Below are 12,457 nucleotides of genomic sequence, written 5' to 3' on the forward strand. Positions count from 1 at the left end.
CCCAGCCCCTCTGTGTTTTTAAAATAAATCATAAATAGAGAAGACAAGAATTTATATAAACTCACCCACTAATTAAAGTGCAGGGCAGACCTAAAACTTACAGTCGAGCAATGGACTAACAAATAACCAACCACTGTCTTACTGTAATGAATAGTAACATTTGTTGCTATTGTGTGCATTGCTGCTTGACTGTTTTCTTCTCTGGTGTCTAAACTCCCTTCCACATTGTGGAGAAACCGTATAGAGAGAGTGCACTGGAAGGTAGAGATTCACTCCCACTACGGAAGCTGATAAGACCAGGTACTTCTCTCTTCTTTTTGGAGGTACAGGCTGGACACAAACCTAAGCTTAGCCAATCAGTGCTCCTGCCAGCAGCCTCAGCTCTTGACACCAGAGACAAACAGTTCATGGTGTGCTCTTGGCAGCCACAGTCAATCAAGGTGAATCCAGAGGTGGGAATTGCCCTTGGCTATACTGGCAGCCACTCCAACAAGACTATCCTGGCTGATCTCCCTATGAAGGCTGTCTCATGCCTCTTGGCTCCTATGTGGGTTTTTCAAGGGATTTTTTTTTTTTAAGACAGAATCTCACCATGTAGCTCCAGTTGAGTGGCAATCCTCCTACCTCAGCCTCCTGAGTACTGGGATTACAAGTATGCACCACCATACCCAGCTTCATCTGTATTTTGAGCTTGGTTCTTCAGCCTTCCCTTTACTCTGTTATTCATTTTCCACATAACTTAATTGTTCATCCTCATTCCTTTACTCAATGGCTGCCACATTTACCAGTATTTCAGTCTACTTGCTTCTTTGTCCTTTTCACCAGTCTGCAAACTTCAGCCTTTGTTCTCTGACTGTATTCCTTTTCTTTGTTCAGGTTAATCCTGACATTGGCTCCATGCCAAAGGAAAAAGAAATCACTCTCCACAGCCTGGAACAAATTCAGAAATTCAGGCTGTATATCTCAACTGCAGACCATCCAGGAATATTTGGCTTCTTATCCTGTTCCTTCAAACAGCTACTTCAATTTTTGGACACTGTTCTCGAGCTCCCCTGCCACCATCTTTTAGCCCCCTCATTTCCAAGAACCTCCTGAAAACAACCCTGTGCTTCACAGTGGAAAGAAACTGAGATGTAAACTCAGTTGAATAAACAATCACTGCCTGAATGACTGCTTCTGCACTCAATGTCTCACTACTCTCTTGGGCTTCTCTTTTTCACTGTGAGATTATTGTTGGCGCCAGGGTGTAGCTCAGTGCTACAGTGCATGCTTAGCACACATAAGACCCTGGGTTAAATCTCTGACCCCCCAAAAAAGGTTAATGTCATTAAAACAATTCCAAGTATCTACACAGACCACACAAACTTCTTCTGCTTAGAGAGTTAATATGTATAAATACATGTGTGGCATACATTTTGAGTTTGTTGTGATTTGATAAATTCTCCCTTTATTTCTATTTGTTTATTTTGTACTATAAATGGAACAGCTATATTTGTGCTAAAACTGATATTGCTTTACTTGACTTTATTTCTTTAGGGTGTACTTTCAAAATAGGATTCCTAAGAAATTTTAGAGCCCTTGTTACATATTGTAAACTTATCCTAAAGATGTAATCACTTTATAATCTGCAATAATACATAAGATCCTAGTAAGATTACTGACATTTAGAAATGGGAAGAAAGGAGCTAAAGGTGTAGGGAAGGTGGGATGGGTAGGGGAAGGGTAATAAGGTAAAAGAAAAAATGTGAGATAATGAAAAGATGGAAATAAAGTGTTTGTAGATGGGGAGGGGAGGAGGGGGTGAAGGGAGGGCAGGGACAAGGGGAAAAACTGAGAATCAAGACTTGTCATGTAGAGGTACAAGATCCCAACAATGAATGTAACTGTACTGTATCCCTAAAATGTACCAATAAACTCAAAGCTGAAAAAAAGTTATTTTGTTCAACTCTTCTCTCTTCATACAAATTGAGGAAATTGAGGCACCAAGGAACTAAATGCTGTACAAGGCACTGTGCTAGGGATATGGGAAAACATGGGGGATTATGGTATGTAACTAGAAATTAAGGACATGGATTTTGGATGAAATGCATATAAACATAAAAATACACTGATAATCAAATATATAGCTATATTATCTAAAATATATGACTAAGTATAAGCTATACTGCTGCTAATAAAAATATGTAGCTAACAATAATGGCAGTGACTATTCATTGAATATCTAGTATGGTTTAAGCACTGTCCATCTCTTTTAAGCCCCATGATTGTAGGGTATAAATTATTATCATTTATATTCCTACTAATTTGCCAAAATGTGTCATGGAGCAGGAGGAGCCAAGTTTCAGTGTTCTCTCTCTCTCTCTCTCTCTCTCTCTCTCTCTCTGATTTGGAAAGTTTACTGCTCAACATTGTCTCCCAGCCACGCAGTAGATGAGTTGTTCAAAACTTGCCAAGCTCTCCTCTCACTAAAGAGCTTATCCACTAAAACAAAAACTAACCTTCTACTAAGGTGTAAACTGTTTAAAAAGTTTTTATCAATTGCATTATTTGGGACAAATCAGTGAGCTCTTTTGAGCTCAGTTTGATTTGGAAAGTTTACTACTCAACATTGTCTCCCAGCCACGCAGTAGATGAGTTGTTCAAAACTTGCCAAGCTCTCCTCTCACTAAAGAGCTTATCCACTAAAACAAAAACTAACCTTCTACTAAGGTTGAAACTGTTTAAAAAGTTTTTATCAATTGCATTATTTGGGACAAATCAGTGAGCTCTTTTGAGCTCAGTTTACTCAGTTGTGACAAAAGTACACACAGACGAGAAGATCACTACAGACAACATGATCTCTAAAACCTCTTCCAGTTCCAAAATTCTAGCTTCTAATTCCTCTGTCCACTTTCCATTCTTCTGTACATGATAAAAATAGTACATACATTTAAAAGAAGTAAAACTCATTCTTCACTCAATTTAAAGTAATTTTCAGAAACATGATCATAAGACCAATAAAAACCTTCACAAATTGTTTCAGATGGTGCTAGAAAAATCATAGATCGACTTAAATATTTCACCATCACTTTAAACTAACATATAATGTAAAATATTGAGCAACATTTTAACAGATTTTTAATACAATGGTCCTATAAAATGATATGGGAAAATAAGTATATTTTATTTATGTTTATAATAATAATGATGAACAAGTGCCTATTAAGTAAGTTACAAAAGGCAACTTTTATTTGACCAAATTATGATGTGTGATCAAAAAAGAAATGTCTATTAACTCCAAGTAACTAATGCTACATCTTTAAATACATTTTTAGCAATTACTGATTAAATGGTACTTTCTGCTTAAATCATTTTCACAGACTCAAGGGTAAGATGCACAGTAAGTGGAAGAAAATGTTCAATATTCAACTAACTAGAGTAGTTCCCATAAGACCTTAGATCTGAGTAGAGGTTTCCTCTCTGCTGAGCAAAAATATAATTCTGAAATAGCAATAAACAGCCTTCCCCCAACTGGTGTTATTACAAAAGACAATCCACACCAAGCATTTCTGTAATTCAACCTTAACTATTATTAGCAAGTAGCCTGAAGGTTTCATATGTAAAAATGATTTGAAATTAAGATAGAAAGGTATGGGGATTTTAACCAATTAACTAAAGCCATATTAACTGGAAATAGAAAAAAAAATCCTTTCATGTGGATTTCTAAAAGTGAAATGTTTTGAACTGGTTAAAAAGACATATATCACACCTTGCAAAGTGCCTCTTAGGTGATTCTACAAGATTCTGATGTTTTTCTTTTTATCCACACTTTCTGTTCAACACCTTTAAACATAGGATGTGCTGCCCAAAGAGGGCGCCATTTCCTATAAAAGCAAGATATATTTGCTAAGCCTTTACAATGTAAACACATCTGTGAACTAGAAATATCACATCAACTTTAAATGTTCAATAGCAAATCTTTTTAAATTTTAAATTAGTATGCCAAGTGCTCACTTCGGCAGCACATATATTAAATTAATATGCCAGATGTGGTAGTGCACACCTGTAATCCCAGTACTCAGGAAACTGAGGCAGAAGGAATGCCAGAAATTCAAGGCCACTTTGGGCTACAGATTGAGTTCAAGGTCAGCATGAACTGTGTATGGAGACCTTGTCTCAAAACAAAACAAAACAAATAAACAAGCAAAAAGTAACATAATGCAGTTAAATTATTTTTAAAATAAAAATTAAAAGGTTAATAAAACATATCCGTAATGTTGCTTATAAAAACAATATAATTTAAAACATGAGAAGGAAATTCCACATGTTTAGAATTAAACTTAGGAAATAGAAAACTTCCAGTAACTTGAACACGCCTATATGTTTCTCTTAAAGTATCCTCTCTTCACCCCTAAAGGAACCACTCTCTTGAACTTAGTCTTTTCAATTTCCTTGTCTTTTTTTATAGTTTTAACACTTACATTGCTTAAGTGACTTTTCGTACCTTAATATTATTGTCCCATTCTGTATCAATTTTTCCATGGCTCGTTTTTCTGATCATTGTGTAGCACCGGTGATCCAAGCATCACACATCACGAATATGCAGTTCATGTATTTTGGATATCCTATAGCATTCCATCAAATGAACTTACTGAAATTATTTTTTATTGCCTTTGCTTCTGTGGTGGATTTTTTGTGCTATTCCTGTTTGAACTTTCCTGCAGGAGCCTCTCAGTGCACACATGAAGCCATTCCTTGAATCCTTGAAAAATGATTTGGCAATCTACAATGCACAGGGCAATTCCAGCCCACTGCCTGTTTTTGCACCATCCACAGCTGACAGTGATTTTACATTTTAAATAATTGGGGAAAAAAGAGAAGCTATTTTATGACATGCAGAAATTATATGAAATTCAATTTTTAATATCTATCCATAAAGTTTTATTGGAACACAAATACACACATGCACTTGCATGGTCTATGGCTGCTTTGACAACAGAGTAGAGTAGCCATGATAGAGATCAGACATTTATTATCTTACCCTTTACAGAAAAGAATGAAGCTCCTGTTCTAGATTCTATTTCTAAGATAAAAGTGCTGAAGTAAGAGTACTTATATTTTTTAATTTCACTTGTTTTCCAAGGTGGATCTATCAACATACCACCAGTACATGAGCATTCTCAAGGTTCTCATGACAGCAACAGAAAAAACAGACTAGCTATAAAAATAAAAGTGTTACTTTTCTGCATATATGTGATTTGTAGCGGTACTTTGTAGCACTGTTGCTACAGTTACAATGAGCTGTTAATAGTAGTGATGACTGTACCTTGGCTAACCTTCCTTAGTTTAAGCTTGCTGGTAGAGGGGATCCTGGGATATTTATATTATCTACATCTCATCCTCTCCCATGCCCGGCGTGCCCATAGCCTCAATGCAGACAGATTCCATCTGGCTGACACCATCAAAGGGCTTCTTAGCAAACTGGGGTGGTATAAAGTAAATTGAGTGTCACTGGTTGTTAAGGTTTATATCTGCATATGCTCCCCAAGCCTCATGGGCTCAGAGGCAGGGCTTCCAAAAGGTGACTGGATTGTGAGGACATTACAGCTAGCTTGCTGTTGGGAGGTGGGGTCTATTTGGAAGAGGTGGTCACTGGCAGGAGTAACCCGGAAGGAGTAGCTCCCCGCCCAGTTCTACCTTCTCACTCTGCTTCTTCTGCCAAACCCTTGTACCACACTGCTCCTGTCTGGAGCTAAAGGACCACAGACTATAAACTTGAGCCAACATAAACCTCTCCTCCTGTAAGTTATGGATGTTAGGTATTTTGTCCCACCAATGAAGAAAGTGACTAAAAATAGTGCAGGGGCCATGTGCTTGTGCACTTTTTTTGTGAGATCTAAAATAAGATGTAATGTGCTTGGGCACAGGGAGCCCTCATGATACCTGATGAGTCTTCATGCAGTAAGAGGTCCACAGATATTTTAACATCTACCATGTGATCTGTTCTAGGCATGCATCCACTAGAGAAAAAGGGTGGGGGACAAATCCTATAGAAAATCCCTTTATTCTGAGTACAAAATAGTTACACAACATTAGGAAGGAAAATAACGAATCTAGTTAAGTATGTCAGGGCTTTAACCTGCTCTAACTGTACTTGGTCACACAAATGGGGAGAGAGACAGTATTCGGAGACAGGTAACCTTATGATAGTGGAAAATTAAATATATCTAATACTTAGGGACTACTTTCTAATTCTACTTCTATATGACAAAATTACTTCACTGGAGAACACTCAACCTCATCAAATGTTCTTTCTTTTTCTTGAACTCCAGGTAGGGATCAACTAGCGTTTTGGGAAAACTGGTGGATAAAAAGCTTGTAATGATACCAATAGTCGGTATAAATATTTATCTCTGTTCCTCCTAGCTTCACTTTGGTATCTTGATCTTAATCAAAATCTGAGGTTCCTAAGTAAAGAAACCCGGAGAATAAATCTCCAGCCTTCTGCTGATGTTGCTTGGCAATGACCTCTGATATGGGGTGTAAGGAGGGTAAAGATTTCACTGGTTCTGGGCCAGGGATTTAGCTCAGTGGTTTCGCCGCCTGCCTTACAAGCACAATAACCCGAGTTCAATCAATCCCCAGTACCAAAACAAAACAAACAAACAAACAAAAAAACTACTGGTTCTTAAAACATACTTCAACCAATCTTGCTGGCTTTAGCCCCACCTTCATCTTTACTTCAAGGAGCTTCTGAACCTACAATTTCTTGGTCTTGAGGGGCAGGGACATCTGGCTTTGAAGTGGGCAGGCCTTGGGTCTCCCACTGTGTCTAGGGTTCACATTTCTCAGGGCTGCCATGGAAGCTACCTTCCTTCTAACTACTTTTGTGCCTCCAAGATGGTTGCTGCCACCCAGTTCTCCTAATTTTCTTTGTCCCTAAGATTTATAGCTTCCTAAAATATCCCTTTATTTCCACCCATGTGAGGTTTTAGAAGTGATAGCCTATATATGTTCCCAGACTGTTTTTTTTTAATGCAAAGCTCCAACCCAGGCTTTACCAGTAATAAAACTAATATTTCATGTTGATCCAGCAGGTTGAGTCAGAGATTCAGGTTTGTCTATTCATGCTTTTAAGGTTTTTTTTTTAATTCTGTGATTTTTTTTTTTTTTTCAGTGAAATAATTCCTGCATCTAGCTTTCTGTATTAAATCCACATTACATAAAATTAAACTATTTGTTGTTTTAGCAAATTCATGTTGTAAAATAAAGTCAGTTCAGGTTGGCCTTGAACTCACTATGTAGCCCAGACTGGCCTCCAACTCGAAGCAGTCCTCCTACCTTAGCATGCCATGAGTGCTAGGATTACAGATGTGTGCCACCATGTCCAGCTTCTAAAAATATTTTAAAAGGTAACTTTATGGGGAGGGTTGAAAGTGTAGTTCAGTACTAAAATATGTGCTTAGCATGCATAAGGCCTTGGGTTCAATCCTCAGCATCAAGGGGAGGGAGTGATTTTAAAGTCCAGCATAGAATGTTTTGCTCCATTATTAAAACTAAAACTGAACACACACACACACACACACTCATGCACACACACACACACACACACACACACACACACACACCTTGACCTGCCCCAAGATGATGATATTATTAGGAGGGATGTGGTGATGTCCCAGATGGATTAGTGTCACTATAAGAGACCAGAGAAACACTTCAATCTTCACCCTTTAAGGACACAGTCAGAATTCACCAGCTATGTGAAGTAGGCTCTCAGCTGACACCAGATCTCCCTACACTGGTCTTGGACTTCCCAACTTCTGAATGGTAAAAAAATCTATTTCCATTGTTTATAATCTACCTGAATCATGGTATTTTTGTATAGCTACTCAAATGGGCCAAAACACATGCATACATAGAAAATAAGTGAGACACAATTAAAATAATTAAGACATAAAACTGCGGAATGGGATGTTTGCCATATAGAAATGATTAAATTGACTGAAAATATTTAATTATTTAGATGTCCAACTATATAACTATTTAAGCCTTTAATTTGAACAGGAGCCTGCCTAAAGCAAATTGTAGCTGTCAGGGCATGGATGTCAGTTGGGGTAGGTGGGCGAGAGGCACGGGCTTGGGATCCCTTGGGCTCAGCCACTCGGAAGCCGCTGCTGAAGCTGCTGACCTCTGTCCCGGAAGCGGAAGCGGAAGCGGTGGCACAGCGGGGAGAAGCATGGAGGTGTTGGGTCTCTCTTGCTATCCTTCCGGGAGGCTGAGGCCATGACGGGTCGTCGGTTTCGAGAAGCGGCTGGTGGTCTGGACCTATCTGGTATGTGTGCCCCTTGTTCCAGGGCCTGGTTCCAGGGAACTGAGAGAAACTTATTAGCTCAGGTAACTAGTGATTTCCTGCTGTTACCGGAAGGGACTATTGAAGTTCTTAGAGAAGATGAAATAATCTTAGACTGTGTTTTGTGGAAAGTTTTCTGTAAGGAAAATTGGTCATGCTTACTTGGCTTGTGGTCCCCAAATTGAGGTTGTGAGTTCTGTAACAGGAGAGCGGCTGTCTGTGTATAGATTCAGGGGAATAAAGAAACAGCCTCCTGTGGTCCTAGCAGTGAAGGAATTCTCTTGGCAGAAGAAAACTGTACTGTTAATAAGATTGGAAAAAGCAGGAGAGAGTGCCCTCTGTCTTTTTCACCTTAGTATATCGAGTGGATAAAGCAGTTACTTTTCCTGGAAAGGTAACAACTATCGAACCTGTAACTAATCATGGAGAAGCCAGCACAAACACTGAAGTTTGCTGTGGTTGTGTGGTGTGGTGGCTGTGGCAATTGATCTTGGTCAGATCCTTCTAATTGATCTTTGTTTGGATGACTCATCATGTAGTCAAAATGTAGTAAAGGTCTCAGACCTGGAACTTATAACTCGTACCCTAGCAGTAGTATCATATATCAGTGAGAGTGCCAGGAGAACAGGACGCCACCTGTGTTTCCAGTTAGGAAGCCTATCAGGAACAGCCGCTTCTACTCTTAGTTACGTTAACAGGACAAATCAGTTTGCTATAGGTTTTTCTGATGCCTATCACTTTGGAATATGAAAAGCATTAAAAGAGAGTATTACACACAATTTGACGGTGGAAGAGTTCCTGTATATGCCCTTGTTTTTCAAGAACCAGAGAATGATCCTCATCATTGCTATTATTTATGTGCTGTCAAGTTGACACAAGATAGTGAAGGAGATATTTTGAATATGCATCTGCTTCAGCTGACCCTTGGTGATAGAAAATGTTTGGCACCAGGACAAATCTTATATGAAGGCTTAGAGTACTGTGAAGAAAGATATACCCTGGCTAGTGGCTTATTTCCTTTGAGGGGACATAATACTAAATTGTTGGAATGCCAGAGTATAGAGAAATTTCTACCCCATGGTGACAAAAAGAAGGTGTGAGTGAAGCTCCATCTCCTAATACTAGTGTCTTGGTCTTCACCTGGAAAGTGAATACTTATGGAGAGGGAAATATACCTTCTGTATATTTGAGGCTGTTTGAAATAAATATTGGTATCTTGTTGTGAGCCGCGATGTCAGGATCCTGCCAGCAGGTCCTAAACCTGAAAGGATGAGGACAGAGAGACGGGAGGCACTTTTCTTCTCATGTTCCTTGCTTTATTTATTACAGAACCTCTTCCTTTTATACTCTCTCGCTGCACTGGAGCGAGAGTACCGCCCACACATTCCAGAAGGAAACCGTTAAACCATTACAGTTGCTAGGCAACAGATCAGACCACCAGCTGAACTAGCCGTTGCTATGGGCGATGGCATATCCACACTGCTTGGGTGAATCACAGGTCAATATGGCTGCGCTCTCCATAATTCCCCCATTTTTCTTATGTCAGTGAGCCCCCTGCAGAGGACGCCAGACATATGCCAAGGAGCTCCTGTCTTAGGTGGCAGGGATGTCCTTTCTCCTTACCCGTCATCAGCGAAGAGGGCATATGTCCCTCTTGCCTGTCTTAGGTTGGTAGAAAGGATGCCCTGACCTTACCCGTCTCTGGATACTCCACAGAGAGGGAATTATGCGTGACAGGCTTGCACCAAATAAATGGCCACCCGGGATGCATCATTCTCTACTGAAGCTTGTACAGCCATAACAAGTTGTTCATGACAAAACACAAAAAATTGATACATTCTTGTCATCTTGCGATACATATAACAATTACAAATACAAAGAACCATCAAAACTACAATGACCACCAATGCAGGAGTACTGTTCAGCGGCAGTACTGAAATGTTGGCCTGAAGAAGACGTGAATCTGTTTACCAAAGTCCTACAGACAAGCTTAAGTCCATGTAATATTCAAGTGACCAGTCCAAAAACCCTTGAGATGTCTTATTAAATCACCAGTCCCATTACATCCTTGTTCTGGACAATAAAGTCTCCGCTTGTGCAACAAGACACATCCTGGAGTTCTCTCCACTGATCCAGTGTTGGGGTCCCAATCCGGTCTCCAGAATGGAAACCCAGCTTCAAGCTATTCAGGGGTAGTGGCAGGTCTATAAATGTACCTGCAACCATAAGTAGGTGGAGCAGAAGAGAGGAGAATACCTGGACCAAAAGGTTACCATCACAAACAACATGCTGGAAAACCTGCATGGTCAAACAATATAAATACATTTTGTATACCAGAACATTTAAGACAGACAAACATATAAGACAATTTTAACGAGTGCACTCAGATGGTTTTGGCCAATTGAACTATAAAATCTTTTAGTTACGACTAGTCAACATTTTTGCAGGTTGAAATTAACAGAGATCTCTTGTAGAATTAGGGTTAAAGGAATGAAAGCTCTTCTTAACTGTAAATATAAACCTTTTATAACAGACTTGAAACCAACAAGCAAACATAAATAAATGATTTCCACACACCTTCTCTATCTACTTAGGCCTTCTGATCTTGTATATCTTTCTTTACCTGTTTTTTAACAAGTGCAAAAGTATAACTCTTACTTATAGCTTTCCTAATATTTTTCTGTCTCATTTACTATTAAACTTCTATTTGTAGATGTAAAAAATAATCATTTACTATGACAGGCAAAGTATGAAAAAGCACATAAGATGGAAAAGCAGGATGAATTAGCTCTTAGGAGGAGCCTTCACAATCTTTATCTTTAAGGGATTAACAGAGTCTGTAACAACATCCCATGAAATAACACCAGAGGGTTGTCTTTGGTCCTTTTCACGGCTTGCGTTAATCTGTTTGATAAAACGCTCCGGGATCCACCGCGGTTGATCAGTGTCCTGCGGAAAGACACAAGCAAAACCTCTCCCCCAATGGAGTAGGGGGTCAGGCCCTCTCCATTGTCCTGTAAGGACATCTTTCCAAAGCACTTGTGCTTTTCGAGATTGATATGACCCCCAGTGGTGTGTTGCTCGAGTATTACCCGCATCATCCAAAAGAAGGAAATTTATAACAAATAAGGCATGATGTAATCTATGCATGGGTGAATAGCTACCAGAGAGGGGATTCCCCCCTAACTTTTCTAAGGTGATTTTTAAGGTACGGTGGGAACGTTCAACCAAAGCTTGTCCCTGAGGATTATAGGGAATTCCAGTAGAATGCGAAATCTGCAATGTGGAGAGGAAAGCACAGAAGGCAGCGCTAGAATACGCTGGTCCATTATCTGTCTTAATGGCATGAGGCTTGCCCATATAGGCAAAGGCATGAAGCAAATGTGCAATAACATCTTTGAGGGCTTCTCCTGTTCTGGGAGTGGCACAAATCATTCCTGAAAAGGTATCTATTGTTACATGGAGAAACTTAGAACGGCCAAAAATGGGGCAATGCGTTACATCCATTTGCCATAGGGCATTGGCTTGAAGGCCACGAGAATTGACCCCCAAGGAAGGGACAGGTAAATGTACTATGCAATTTCGGCGTTCTTTAACTATGGTTCGGGCTTGTTCTCTGGTGATTTGAAACATTTTCCTTAATGTTTGGGCATTAACATGATGTAGGCTATGAAATTGGGCTGCTGCTTTTAGGGGCAAATTGATAAAGTTAACAGGAAATACACTTGTGAGTGCATCTGCCCTTGCATTTCCTTCAGCAAGGGGTCCAGGAAGCCCTGAATGTGCCCATAGATGATGAATAGAAAAGGGGGTGGAGCACCCACGAATGCAATTTTGTAGGCCTTCAAATAATGTTAAAAGATCTCCTTTTGCTAAAATTTTTCCTGCCATCTCTAACTTAGGCACAGCTTGGGATACATAGATGCTATCTGTGTAGATATGTCTGGGTTGAGAATAGCGGGTTAATGCTAAAAGGACTGCACTCAATTCAACCATTTGTGCAGAAGCATAAGGTACCTTAACTGCCCATGCCTCATGAGGTGAAACTATTGCAGCTGTTCCTTTACGGGAGCCATCTGTGAAGACTGTAAGGGCTCCTTTAATTATCTTAAGGGAAGTCCATAG

At 39.6% G+C, this 12,457-nt stretch overlaps 1 pseudogene; it reads left to right on the forward strand.

Annotated features, from left to right (window-relative positions):
* Positions 1–8,211: 8,211 nt before the first annotated feature.
* The window catches only part of LOC104862928, a 9,176-nt pseudogene continuing 4,930 nt past the window's right edge, over positions 8,212–12,457 (forward strand).

This window comes from Fukomys damarensis, unplaced genomic scaffold (genome assembly GCF_012274545.1).
Source record: "Fukomys damarensis isolate Sample0158 unplaced genomic scaffold, DMR_v1.0_HiC HiC_scaffold_35, whole genome shotgun sequence".
Lineage (NCBI taxonomy): Eukaryota > Metazoa > Chordata > Mammalia > Rodentia > Bathyergidae > Fukomys > Fukomys damarensis.